General features: G+C 37.7%; 1 pseudogene; it reads left to right on the top strand.

The window, feature by feature from the left end:
* The first annotated feature begins 5,836 nt into the window (after positions 1–5,836).
* On the top strand, positions 5,837–12,511 carry LOC142628994 (stemmadenine O-acetyltransferase-like; annotated as a pseudogene).
* The last annotated feature ends 906 nt before the right edge of the window (positions 12,512–13,417 follow it).

Below are 13,417 nucleotides of genomic sequence, written 5' to 3'. Positions count from 1 at the left end.
GACACGCCAAGTTCTTTAATATCTTCTCACTTGACATGCCATCTGCTCAGTAACTTCCTACAGCCAGAATCAAACATCACTAGTGTTACTATAAAACATTAAACTAGAGTACCAAAATTACTAGCATTGATATTACTGATTGCAAATAATGTTGTGCAAAATATACCAGCGACGCTGACAATTTAGATGAACGGTAAGATGAAGGTGATAAAATGCAGTAATCAGTAGCCATCTAAACTAAAACCAGTTTCATGTGGCGTACATGCTAACAATTAATGATGTATAAAAGCATTGAGCAGATCATGCTCTTTCATATGTTGATGCATTCCTACACCAACGCCACCACAAAGACATACATAGAACAAAAAGAATAAGTGAGCAACAGTAGGGCCACAAGCAAAGAATTATGGTATGACTGTTACAAGGAATCGCCTTGATTTTGACAGGTCCAAACAGAAGAAAGAAAAATCCTGTAGTTAACACAAGTTGCTGGTATTTAAGGCTTTTCCCTAGCCAATTTTCTTGTGAGGAGAGGGGGAATCTGAAAATTTTCCATAAATCTTACTAAGCTAATAACAAACTAAAGATTGTTGGAAACAATACTTATCTCAATAACAGAACATTAGCTTAACAATTACTGTTGTCACATTAAGCAGCTTATACTGGCTTGGGGCCTCTCACATTTTCCATTTTGAACCAACAACCCATCTCGACTCTTCCAATCACGAGGTAGGGGTTCACATTTCTCAACCAAGATACAGCAGAACCTGCAAAATATTTCTGGACAAAACCCAAAACCAAGCTTGATAGAGAATGAGTACAGCAAAGGTAGCTTTTTTTCTGACCCAAATCTTGATTCACATGTATTCTTGTTTGACTTATATTACAGGTTTTACAGAAGTCTGATACCTTTTGGGTCCAAACATGGAAAAAAATTAAATCTCCATTTAAAAAAAAAAAAAAAAAGAACATGTAATCAAAACTATAATGTTAATGTCATTAATCTATGAAGTCAACAAGACAATTTTAGCGTGAATCACAAGACTGCTTAGGTAATTAGCTTGAGCACAATGTGTAGCTCGTCAAAATTTTAAAGAATAGCAATATTTGTTGGTATTGTGCCCAATGGAAGCCTAAGATGTTCCTATGCAGCTAGTTCACACAATTTGAAGTCTCTATCTCTGTATATAAGGCAACATTGTGTAGTGTCCAGGAATTACAATCAATATGCTTCCCAAATGCATTACTCAGAGGTTGACATAAATAATTAAATATGAATCAAAAGCCTAGTTTCCTTATTATCTTCTTTGAATTTTAACTAAGCTTGGGCTATTTGGAACGCAAGAAAGAAGTTCAATTTTGAACAGGTTCAGGCGCATCCAAGGGTGATTATACAGGGTGCTAGTGGATTATTGTAAGACTACCAAAGCATGATGGCAGCACAGGTCTAATCTGATAGCTAGAGGATAGTTGTTGTCTGGCCTCATGTTCTTTTGGCCTTATTCGATTTCTTCTTTCTCTTTTCCTGGGGATATCGCTTTGTTGGGCTGGTGTTCCCCCTAGCTGAGTTTGCTCTTAACTCAGTTTTTACTTGTATTATTCCATAGTATCAATCAAAGTTTCTATCGTTTTTAGCTCCAAAAAATAAATGTTATATATATCACAAAGAAAGACCTCTTTTAGGCTTCTAGTTTTTCACATCTAGCTTTAATTTTTATCATTGAGCTTTGTGAAAAATCACTAATTTTTACAATTTCAAAAGCATACAAAAGTAACCTTTACAGGGGGAAAATAAACCACAAATGAAAATAACAAAAAATAAGCAAAACCCGATCTTATTACTTAGGAATCTAATAAAAAACCATCAAGATATAATGATTTGCATAAAAAAAAAGTAAGTTTCAAAAAACAATCATATTCATTTAACCCTAACACTTAGGAACTAAATTAGAAGTTATAAGAACTACAATCCTCCAAGAACTACAATCAGATTCATTTAACCCTAACACTTAGGAATCTAATCAAAACCCATAAACCCAGAAAAACCCATCAAAATAATTCGAAATCCAAATCGGGAAAAGGGGCAAATCATGAAAAAAAACCGTTGGATCGTAGCTCACGGCGGCTCCGGTATGTTTACAAGCTCCACGCACAGCTCCGGCGACCTGTGTGGCGGTGTGATTTGGTGTGTGGTGTGGTGGAGGCTCGGGCAAGTAAAGGACGGCCCAATCCCAGAGGAGGAAGCAGAGGGCACGGTGAGAACTCTTTCTTCTTCGAAATCATCCTGCTCCGGCAATCTGTGTGGCGGTGGCATAGATTCGACGTGAAGGAAGCAGAGGCTGTGAGGCGTGAGCGTGAACTTTCTTTTTTGAAGTCATTCTGTTTATTTAAGTGATGGACTGACGTGGCAAACATCTATTGGTTGGCGTAAAACATTGGTTTTACGCCAAGCCTGACCTAATGTTTTCTCTTTCTAAGATTTAGGATTTTTTTTTCCCTTTCACATTTAAAAAAGAAATTACAGTTATTGCTTATCTCTAAAGTATATTATTTTTATTTGTGTAAAAAATAATATATATATATATATATTTCCAAATTATAATAAATGCAAATTATTAACTTTTTCCAAAATAAATAGAAGAGTTTTTGAGCATGTGTGTGAGCATTGAATTTTACCTTGTTTTCAACATTTTTTTAAAAAAATTACCTATACTAACTTTAGCATTTGTTAATTTTTTGATATCATGGAAAAATACAACTATTTATTTTAAATTGAGCGGATAAGATGTTAGAAACTTTAGATAGAGTTAGCTTAAAATTCTGCATGATCTTAATTCCTTTATAGCATAACAGTTTTAAAACAATCTCTTTATTGTTACTTGTCAAATCTTTTATCACTAGCCCTATAATTTTATTTTTATTTTTATATAAGATAGAAATTTTACTCTAATCTAATTTAAGTGTATATGCGTGTCAACTTTTTTCTTAGAGACTTGAACTCTAGCTATTTCCCCTCATACCCTACAAGAACTTTGTACTTGTAATTAAAGCTACATTTATCCATTCTAAATGAAGAACTTATTATTACTGTTCCCCCTGCAAGTGTTTTCTACCAAAAGAGGTAGATCGTCCGTTTGAGTCTAAAAATCAAATTTTCAAATATAAAATTTTGGGATAAGACTACCTACTATGACTTCTTTCAATTCTACAAAAATATGAGTTTTATACACTAAGTATGACTTTGTGTGTGTGTGTGTGAGTTGGATGATTAATTGATTGTAGATCATGGTATTTCCTAATTATTGTATACCATTTGTGGGTTAACCAAATGAACGGTCCCTGCACCACATATATGATTTTTGATATATTCATTTGCAGAATGCTTGAGGAGGCAGCCTTTGGTTTGGTTGTTGGTTGATGACGAGGTTCCAGCTCCGGAACAAAGTTGCACATGTAGTTTGAGCCGAATGTAAGCTGTAACTTTGCTATCTTTTTGATTCGGTACACATTATAATATTTGATAGTGTTGTTTTCTATTTCTCAAAAAAAAGATAATGTTGTTTTCTAAAATTAATTGATATTATTTTTTCTTTTCCGGCTGTACGAGGTAAACATTTTTTGTCGTGTGGGTAAAAGCACTTTCCCTTGTCAGAAGCATAACCATAATAAATAAGGAAAAATCTTTGTCTAAATAATCAAATGGAAATTGAAAAAATAAAATAAATAAACGTTTAAAGCAAGATAACGATGGCAAAATTGTTATCTCCGATATATATGCTCATAACCTCCAAAAGATTGAAACATTCAAGTTCAACCTCTCTTTTTCTTGTTTATTTTTCTCATAAAATTTTCTTCTGTTGTTTTCTTGGATCCGTATCCAGAAAGCAACACCAGAATTTTCTGGATAAAATTTGTGAATTCTAGAAGCTGTAAGTGCAACTGTGCAAGGTAAAAATGTTTTATTCCTATTGCTTGTGTAACTTGTGTTGACGGTTAATAATAATATAAATGCATGACTGATTCAGCTGTTAGTTAAGTGAGAGTTACGAGTACATAATTTCAATTCCACCTTACAAATAACGAACTCAATTTTTCACAATTATGAATGACTGATGTTTTCAATTCCAATGCTCTTGTAACACCATGTTATTTCTCTTATTGAAAAAAGAGAATGTATCTGGAGGTTCAATCTATTGTGAGATTATGAAATTCTTCTACTGCTTGAGGAAGAAAATCAAATAAGTAACTTTCAAGACAATGATTTGCATGAAGATCCAAATCGAATGGCGATCATCATCTTATACCATAATTTAGACAATATAAAATCTGTCACATCTCAACCCAACCAAATGAGTTAGGCACATGAGAACGATCATATTATTCATAAAGCTATGTCTAACAAGTGTACAAAACGCCATTAATGTCTAATAATTTTACTTTGTACATCCAGTTATTTCCCAATAAGTAAGCATGCAATTTCATTCCGGCCCATATGAAAAGATCATATATGATGTTATAATACAAATCAAACAAATATGACATTCTAAATATTGTTTCATTTCACTAACTTTACACATGTTTGATCCAACTTTGAATATGTAGATTTTTTTTTTTTAATAAAACCAACTTAATAAAAGAAATGGTAACATTCCAACAAGGATTGAAATTCTGGTTCTTTTGTTAAATAGATGTAGCTAAAATAATTAAATGAAATTTTGTAAGGAAAGAAAAAATACTACTTAGCAAATTAAATATTATATTTAAAAAAAAATATAAGTTGCCAAGGAAAAAAGTTAATTACATTTTTTTGATAGGATCAATTATTACTTATTATTATCTATAATGTAAAGGATTACTCTGAAAATGAGATATGCGTATATTTAGGTTAATTGAGATATGCGCCAAAAAACTTTGTTACTTCTAAACCAAATGGAAAGGATTATTCCAAAAATTTCACGTAATAATTACGAGAGTTCCTATATGAGACTCCCTTTTAAAGTGGATTTTTCATTTTTCTTTATTCTTTTTTATTTCTAATTTTCAAGATATTTCATTCTATATTTTCTTTTTCTTTTTCTTTTTTTAACTCCTTTTCATGAATTAAATCAAGTTTCCCCACGAATTTTTTTTTAGTACGTAGAACTCTAATACGAAATTATTTTAATGAAATTCTAATGTTTAAATCACTTTACGGTTGAGTGGATAACTAATCTCCATAAAAAAAAAATCATGTTATTAATATCCTAAAGTCATTATTCTAACACTAATTAAATTGGATCCTTCCAATTCAATAAATTACACTCACTTGGACCCTTCTAATCTTGAAAGTTCCCCAAATTCCAAAACCCTAGAATTAACATGAAATTTTTTTGGGGGGGGGGGGGGGGGGGGGGGGGAATATGACATTAGAAATGATTTCTTACTTTAAGGATGACTTAATCTTTGCACCAGAATTTGAGAAATGCTCAAGCTTTTTTTTTTTTTTTTTTTGAGAACAAGGAATGCTCTGCCTAAAACACCCTATGCCAACTAATTGCCTTAATATGTTTAGTCTATTAACTGACTAGAGGTTATTAACCTAATTTGTTTTTCTTAAAACCCCCTTCAAATTAAGACAAAATACAACTAACCCCATAATATTATTATTATATCTACTAATTTACGCAGATTTAATTAATCTATTTCTCTTTTCGGGTATCACACAATCAAATTTCCATTTGCAACTACCATACAACAATTCCAATCCAAGGATATTTATGTTCACCAATAACTGCCTAAACCTATTCCAAGTTGACTTTGCTTGTAGTAGTAGTATGGAAGGGCACTCCACTTAGACATGTCGTTTTCTTTTTGCCAATACTCGAATCCTGTACCTTTAATAATCAATAATATAAGCAAACATCAAGAAAGATCAACAACCCTGACTGATTCTTGTTCTGATATAGATGTGAGATATAGTACAAGCTGTGAGTTCTTTGACTGTTTCTCTACAGCAACTCTATATAACTGTGGCTCTCATGGTGGCTTTTTCCATCATCGAATGCCAACAACCACTTAGCTCCACTTTAGCTTCAGTATCTAGAAAAGCCACGTTCAATTGACTTTCTACGAAAACAACGAAGTTTGATATCCAAATTTTATCGACAGACACCATCAAACCCTCTTCGCAAACCCCTGAACACCTCCGCCATTACACACTCTCTTTCATTGATCAAATTACACCTCAAATTTTCATGCCCTTTGTTCTCTTTTACCCTCATGACGCCAGTGCTAATCTCAGCAACATAGAACACCATGAAAGGCTTAAGGAATCCTTGTCAAAGGTCGTAACACGATTCTACCCACTAGCGGGACGGGTTAAGGAAAAGCTTTACGTTGATTGCAACGATGAAGGCGTTCACTATGTGGAAGCCAAGGCCAGTTGCAAACTGTCTGAATTCCTCGAGGATCCAATCCCAAATCAATTCAACAAATTCCTTCCATTTGAACTGGACGGTGTCAATGGAATAGCCATAGCAGTACAAGTCACCTCCTTCAATAGTGGTGGAATGGTGATCGGTATAGTCTTCGATCACAAGGTTTTAGATGCTTGCTCATTCTTCATGTTCCTTAGAAGTTGGGCTGCTATTGCTCGTGGTTATACTGACATAGCAATTCCACGATTCGAATCTGCCACGTTTTTCCCTCCAGAAACTTCACTTAGCCCTAAAAAAATGATCAAAGATAACAATATTATGCTAAAGAGATTTGTGTTCGACGCATCTGCTATAGCAGATCTTAGAGCCAAATACAGCACCAACAACAAGAACATGGAAAACCCACGTCCAACTCGCATGGAGGCCTTATCAACTTTCATATGGAGTCGCTTCCTTGCAGCAACCCAACCAGATCATGACCCCAATAAGGTATACGTAGCATTTCATATAGCAGACCTGCGTACAAGGTTGGATCCACCACTTTCAGAAGATTATTTTGGAAATCTGAGTGTGCCCGCAGTGGCTGTACTCCCTTGGGACACTGAGGTTGGGTTTTGTTAACGTATAGTATTATGGGCTTGGCCCAACTAGGTTACTTACTTGTATAGCACACATTGTACTACTTGTACAGCACTCATATGCCTCCTATATATAAAGGCACTCATGTATATTATTTCAGCATGAAATACAATACTATTGAATTCAGTATTTTTAACATGGTATCAGAGCCACTGCTCTAACCTTTTCTTAACAGTCTTGTCTTTATTGGTGTAACTTCATTCTCAATATTGCTTCCGCTGTCACAACAACTGCCACAGCCTTTCGTCGTTGAACCTTCGAGTCTTCCAGACATCGTCCTCAGGTTCTGGACCTGTAGCAGCCGCTGTTGAGGAGTTCGAACACTGCAAAGACCACTGCCTTTTTGGGTACCGCCGTGAATATTGCTCCGAAAAATTTTCCAAAGGTACCACGAAGATCGTCTTTCTCCGATCTACCTTTTCGTGAAAACCTCATAGTCATCGGAGGCTCCACGCGCCCTCACGCGCCGCCCAAAGCTTCTGCACTGAAGATCACCCGCCGAACCGCTTGCTTACGTGCCGCCACACGCCAGACTGCTCCTGCTGACGTCAGCCCTAGCCACGTCAGCCCCAGCCACATCATCACTGCCACGTCATCACTACCATGTCATCGCTGACGTCATCCTCCAGCGCGCTGCTGACGTCACCCGCCACATCACTGTTGACCGTTGACTTTTTCTGGAGTTGACTTTTTGTAGTCCAGGTTCTTTTTACTCAGTTTTTCGCGTAGATTTCATTTTTGTAGTCTGATTTTGCATATTGTGTCTCTAAATGGATAAAAAAGATGTTTTTCTTCCTCGCCCCATCAATACTGTATTGGAGGGGACTAGGAATTACTTATCTTGGTCTTGGTCTCAAGCTATGCGTAGTTTTCTTAAGGGTCGCATGCTCTGGCATTATTGCACTGGTGCAATCACTATTCCTGTGAAGGGGGCAAGTGAAGAAGATGTTGCCTTTCTCAGTCGCATGATTGAATGGGATAGTCACAATCACATAATCCTCACATGGATTCGAAACACTTCCATTCTCTCTATCTCCAATTTGCTGGGCAGCTTTGATGATGCGAAATCAGCATGGGATATGTTGGCCAAAAGATACTCTACCACTCACGGATCCGCATCAACTCAGGCAAGAACCGAGGCAGTCCATCAATGACTACTATGATCAGCTTCGCTTCATTTGGGACCAAATTGACCTTTCTGATCCAACTTGGGCATGCTCAACAATATGCTGCTATTAGAGATGAATTTTGTCTCTATGAGTTCCTGGTGTCACTCCACAAGGACTATGAGCCCATTCGAGGTCAGCTTCTTAATCGTTGTCCTCCTCCCTCTCTTGATACTGCTGTGAACGAGTTAGTAAGAGAAGAAGCTCGCCTTGCAACTCTTCGAGCCCAGGATAAGTTTAATGTTCTGGCCCTTACTCCTTCTGCTCCATCCATAGAGCAACCTCAGCACTCAGGTGATCCTTCTGGCTCCAGCAATCGTCGCAGACAGACCAATAAAAAGTTCTGCAACTATTGCAAGCGCCCTGGCCACACTATTGAGACTTGTTACCGTCGCAACAAATCTACTGTTGTAGTTGCTAACACTGAGTCTACTCCGCCAATGCCTCCCATTTCAGCTGAGTCCTAGTCTTTTGGATCCACTATCAACCTCTCACCCACTGAACTACAGGAGATCATAGCTCAAGCTGTTCGTATGGCTGGTAATGTATCTCTTTCCACTGCTCTTTCAGTTTTACTCGGTAAGTCTCAAACTTACTTTTTGATTCTGCCTGTTGCAATCACATGACACCTCACTCGTCCTTATTCTCCAAACTTGACCCTGCTCCACATCCCCTAAATATTCACATAGCTGATGGTTCCACCATGCATGGGAATAGTATTGGTTTTGTTTCAACCTCCAACCTCTCTGTTCCTGGGGTCTACCATGTTCCTGACCTATCCTATAATTTGTGTTCTGTGGGACAATTAGTTGAACTAGGTTATTGCCTTATTTTTGACTATTCTGGGTGTATTGTGCCGAGGACGGGGCAAGAGCTTGGGACCGGCCCTAGAGTTGGGCGTATGTTTCCAGTGGACAATCTTCATCTTCCATCTGTTGCTCCGGTGTCTGTTGCTGCTGCTGCCGCTGCTGCCGCTGCGGTGTCTTCCTTACCCTCTCTCTCACTTTGGCACTCTCGTCTTGGTCATGCACCCTCCTCTCGGGTACAACAGTTAGCTTCTAAGGGTCTGTTAGGTTCTGCGTCCAAAGACAATTTTGATTGTACTTCATGCCAGTTAGGAAAGCAGCCAGCTTTACCTTTTAATAATAGTGATTCTATTTCTAATAGCATTTTTGAGTTAATTCATTCTGATGTTTGGGGACCTTCTCCTGTTGCTAGTATTGGTGGATCTCGATATTTTGTTGTTTTTATCGATGATTATTCTCGTTACAGTTGGATATTCCCTATGAAATCTCGTTCTGAAATTTTGCCAATATATAGTAACTTTGCAAAAATGGTTGAAACCCAATTCTCCAAAAGAATCAAAATTTTTCATTCTGATAATGCTCTTGAATACACTCAATATGCTTTTCAAGCTCTGTTACACTCCTATGGCACTGTACATCATCTAACTTGTCCAGGTACCTCTCAGCAAAATGGTCGAGCTGAACGAAAACTTCGTCATATTCTTGACACTTTTCGTACTCTTCTTCTTTCTGCCAAGGTTCCTCCTCCATTATGGGGTGAAGCTGCTCTTCATGTTGTTCACACCATCAACCGCATTCCAAGCACTGTCATCCATAATCAAACTCCGTATGAGCGCCTCTTTGTGTCACCCCCTGACTATCATCACCTTCGCTCTTTTGGATCTGCTTGTTTCGTTCTTCTTCAGCCTCATGAGCACAACAAACTTGAGCCTCGATCTAGACTTTGTTGTTTCCTTGGTTATGGCGAAACACAAAAAGGGTATCGATGTTATGATCCTGTCTCTCATCGCCTTCGTATTTATCGTAATATTGTCTTCTGGGAACACCGCTTGTTTGTTGAACTCTCTCATTTTCGTTCTTCCCTCACTACCTCATCTGTACTTGAAGTCTTTCCAAAGGAGTCTCATGTTCCTTCTCCAAATCCTCTTGATCCTTCTTTGGACTTCTCTATTCAAACACCAGATCCTTTTAATATCTCTTTTAGACAAGTCGAAGATGAGCAGATTGATGACGAGCTACCCCAACTTAAGCCTAGGTCCCCCGCTCCTGCTCCGCCTGAAGATCCTCCACAAGACATTCCACCTCGTCACTCAACCCGGGTAAGATCCATTCCTACACATTTACTTGATTATCATTGTTACACTGCACTTGCTACACTCCATGAGCCTCAAACCTATCGTGAGGCCTCCACTGACCCTTTATGGCAGATTGCAATGAAAGAGGAACTTGATGCATTAACCAAAAACCATACTTGGGACTTAGTTACTCTCCCTCCTAGACAGTCTGTGGTTGGTTGCAAGTGGATCTACAAGATTAAGACTCGCTCAGATGGGTCCATTGAGCGCTATAAGGCTCGTCTTGTTGCAAAAGGTTTTACACAGGAGTATGAGATTGATTATGAAGAGACCTTTGCTCCAGTTGCTCGCATCTCATCTGTTCGTGCCCTCCTAGCCGTTGCTGCTGCTAGAAAATGGGATCTTTTTCAGATGGATGTTAAAAATGCATTCCTTAATGGGGACTTGAGTGAAGAAGTTTACATGCAACCTCCTCCAGGTCTCTTCATTGACTCCAACAAGGTTTGCCGCCTTCGACGAGCATTGTATGGTCTTAAACAAGCTCCTCGAGCCTGGTTTGCAAAATTTAGCTCTACTATCTTTCGCTTAGGTTACACTGCTAGTCCTTATGATGCTGCATTATTTCTTCGTCATACTGATAAAGGCACCATTCTACTTCTCCTCTATGCGGATGATATGATCATAACTGGTGATGACCTTAGTGGCATACAAGAACTCAAGGATTTTCTCAGTCAGCAATTTGAGATGAAAGATCTTGGCCACCTTAGCTATTTCTTGGGTCTTGAAATTACTCGTTCCTCAGATGGTCTTTATATTACTCAAGCCAAGTATGCTTCTGATCTTTTGTCTCGTGCTGGACTCACTGACAGCAAGACTGTTGACACCCCAGTTGAGCTTAATGCGCATCTGACTCCCTCAGGGGGGAAACCATTGTCTAATCCTTCTCTTTACAGACGATTGGTTGGCAGCCTAGTCTATCTCACAGTTACTCGTCCAGACATTTCCTATGTTGTTCATCAAGTCAACCAGTATTTGTCTGCTCCACGGTCGACTCACTATGCTGCTGTTCTGCGCATTCTTCCATACTTGAAGGGCACTCTCTTCCATGGCCTTTTCTACTCGGCTCAGTCTCCTCTTGTACTCCGTGCATTCTATGATGCTGATTGGGCAGGAGATCCCACTGATTGTAGGTCCACCACTGGCTATTGTTTTCTCCTTGGCTCTTCCTTGATTTCTTGGCGAAGTAAGAAACAAACCTTTGTGGCCCGCTCCAGTACTGAAGCAGAATATCGTGCTCTTGCTGATACCACATCTGAGCTTCTTTGGTTACAATGGCTTCTTACAGACTTAGGTGTGTCTACATCCTCTGCTACTCCTCTTTATTGTGATAATCAGAGTGCCATTCACATTACTCACAATGATGTCTTCCATGAACGGACTAAACATATCGAGATTGATTGTCATTTTATCCGTTATCATCTTGTTCATGGTGCTCTCAAGCTCTTCTCCGTCTCCTCCAAAGATCAACTTGCAGACATCTTCACCAAGTCCCATCCTAAGGGACGCCTTCGTGATTTGGTTGACAACCTCAAGCTGGTCTCACACCCACCTTGAGTTTGAGGGGGGCTGTTAACGTATAGTATTGTGGGCTTGGCCCAACTAGGTTACTTACTTGTATAGCACACATTGTACTACTTGTACTGCACTCATATTTACTTGTACAACACTCATATGCCTCCTATATATAAAGACACTCATGTCTATTATTTCAGCATGAAATACAATACTATTGAATTCAGTATTTCTAACAGGTTTGAAGGCATTGTTGTTCCCGTAAGAGATGCCATTAGGCAAGTTGACATGAACTATGTTAAAAAACTCAAAGAGCATAGTGGGCAGACGAGTTTTACGAAAGAGAACATGGAAAAATTTATTAAAGGAGAGGTGGTTTACTTGACCTTCACCAGTTTGTGCATATTCCCTACATATATGACACAGATTTTGGGTGGGGGGAGCCTGCATGGGTAACATCAGCCAAATGGTTGTACAAAAATCTAGTTGGCTTCTTCGATTCCAAATCAGGGAATGGAATAGAGGTTTGGATTAACTTGGAGGAGGAAGCCATGGATAAATTTGAAGCCGACAAGGAGCTTCAGGCATATGTTTCATCAGTTGAAGTTTCTGTGTGACTGAGTTGGATTGATAATCATGATCAGGGCAAAAACTGGCCTATACTATCTGTATTTGTAATTTTTTTTTTAATGTTTATTGTGTGTTTTTTAGATTTCCCTACTAGGGTAGGGGAAGTGAAATAAAATACTCTTTTTATCCCTTGATATTTTAAGTGTGTGTAATATATTTGTTAATGGGACTAAAGGAAGAAATAGAAAGAAAAAATAAGTGTGTAATGTGTTGTAGAAAAAATTTAAATTAATTATAGTTGTTGGGTTATTTCGAGCAGGTTGTTAATGATGAATGAATTAATCAATTTTATATGGTTGTGCCAATTAATCAATTAAGAGTTAATCGTTTCAGCAATTCAAGTATATAGCAATTAATATTTCTCAAAAAAAAAAAAAAGTACATAGCAAATAATTATAACCCCAATTGCATAGGAAACAATAAAAAATAAGGCATGTAATATTTGATTAAACTTGATTTTATCATGTATTCATGACCAATAGGCATGTAACATTTGTAATAAACCAACACCTCCCTTAGTCTTTAAATCGAGGACTTGTCTTCGTTAGTGATAGAGAGAGAAAGACAATAGGTGAGTAGTTCAAAAAGAGAGTGATAAAAAACTAGGGCGGGAATTTAAGATTTTGACCCTTAATATCTATTATTGGCCCCCCTCCCCAAAAAGTTTTACAAATTGACCCACGAAACCCAAAAAAAAAAAAAAAACTATCTGACCATTCCTTTTGCCCAATTACTCTAGGAACACCAAGATAATCGTTTAGATAAACTAAAACACCAGCAAAAAAATTCAAAAATCCGGATAAGTAAAACATTTAGGCAAACCCAAATTACAAACAAATAGATCAGTTATCCGGTCTATAGCAAAAAAAAAAGAAAAAAGAAAAACCAATAAG

The sequence above is a fragment of the Castanea sativa genome, chromosome 3 (genome assembly GCF_040712315.1).
Source record: "Castanea sativa cultivar Marrone di Chiusa Pesio chromosome 3, ASM4071231v1".
NCBI classification, from domain to species: Eukaryota; Viridiplantae; Streptophyta; class Magnoliopsida; order Fagales; family Fagaceae; genus Castanea; species Castanea sativa.
Note: the sequence above shows the minus strand (reverse complement) of the source record. Positions and strands in the feature narration are given on the sequence as shown.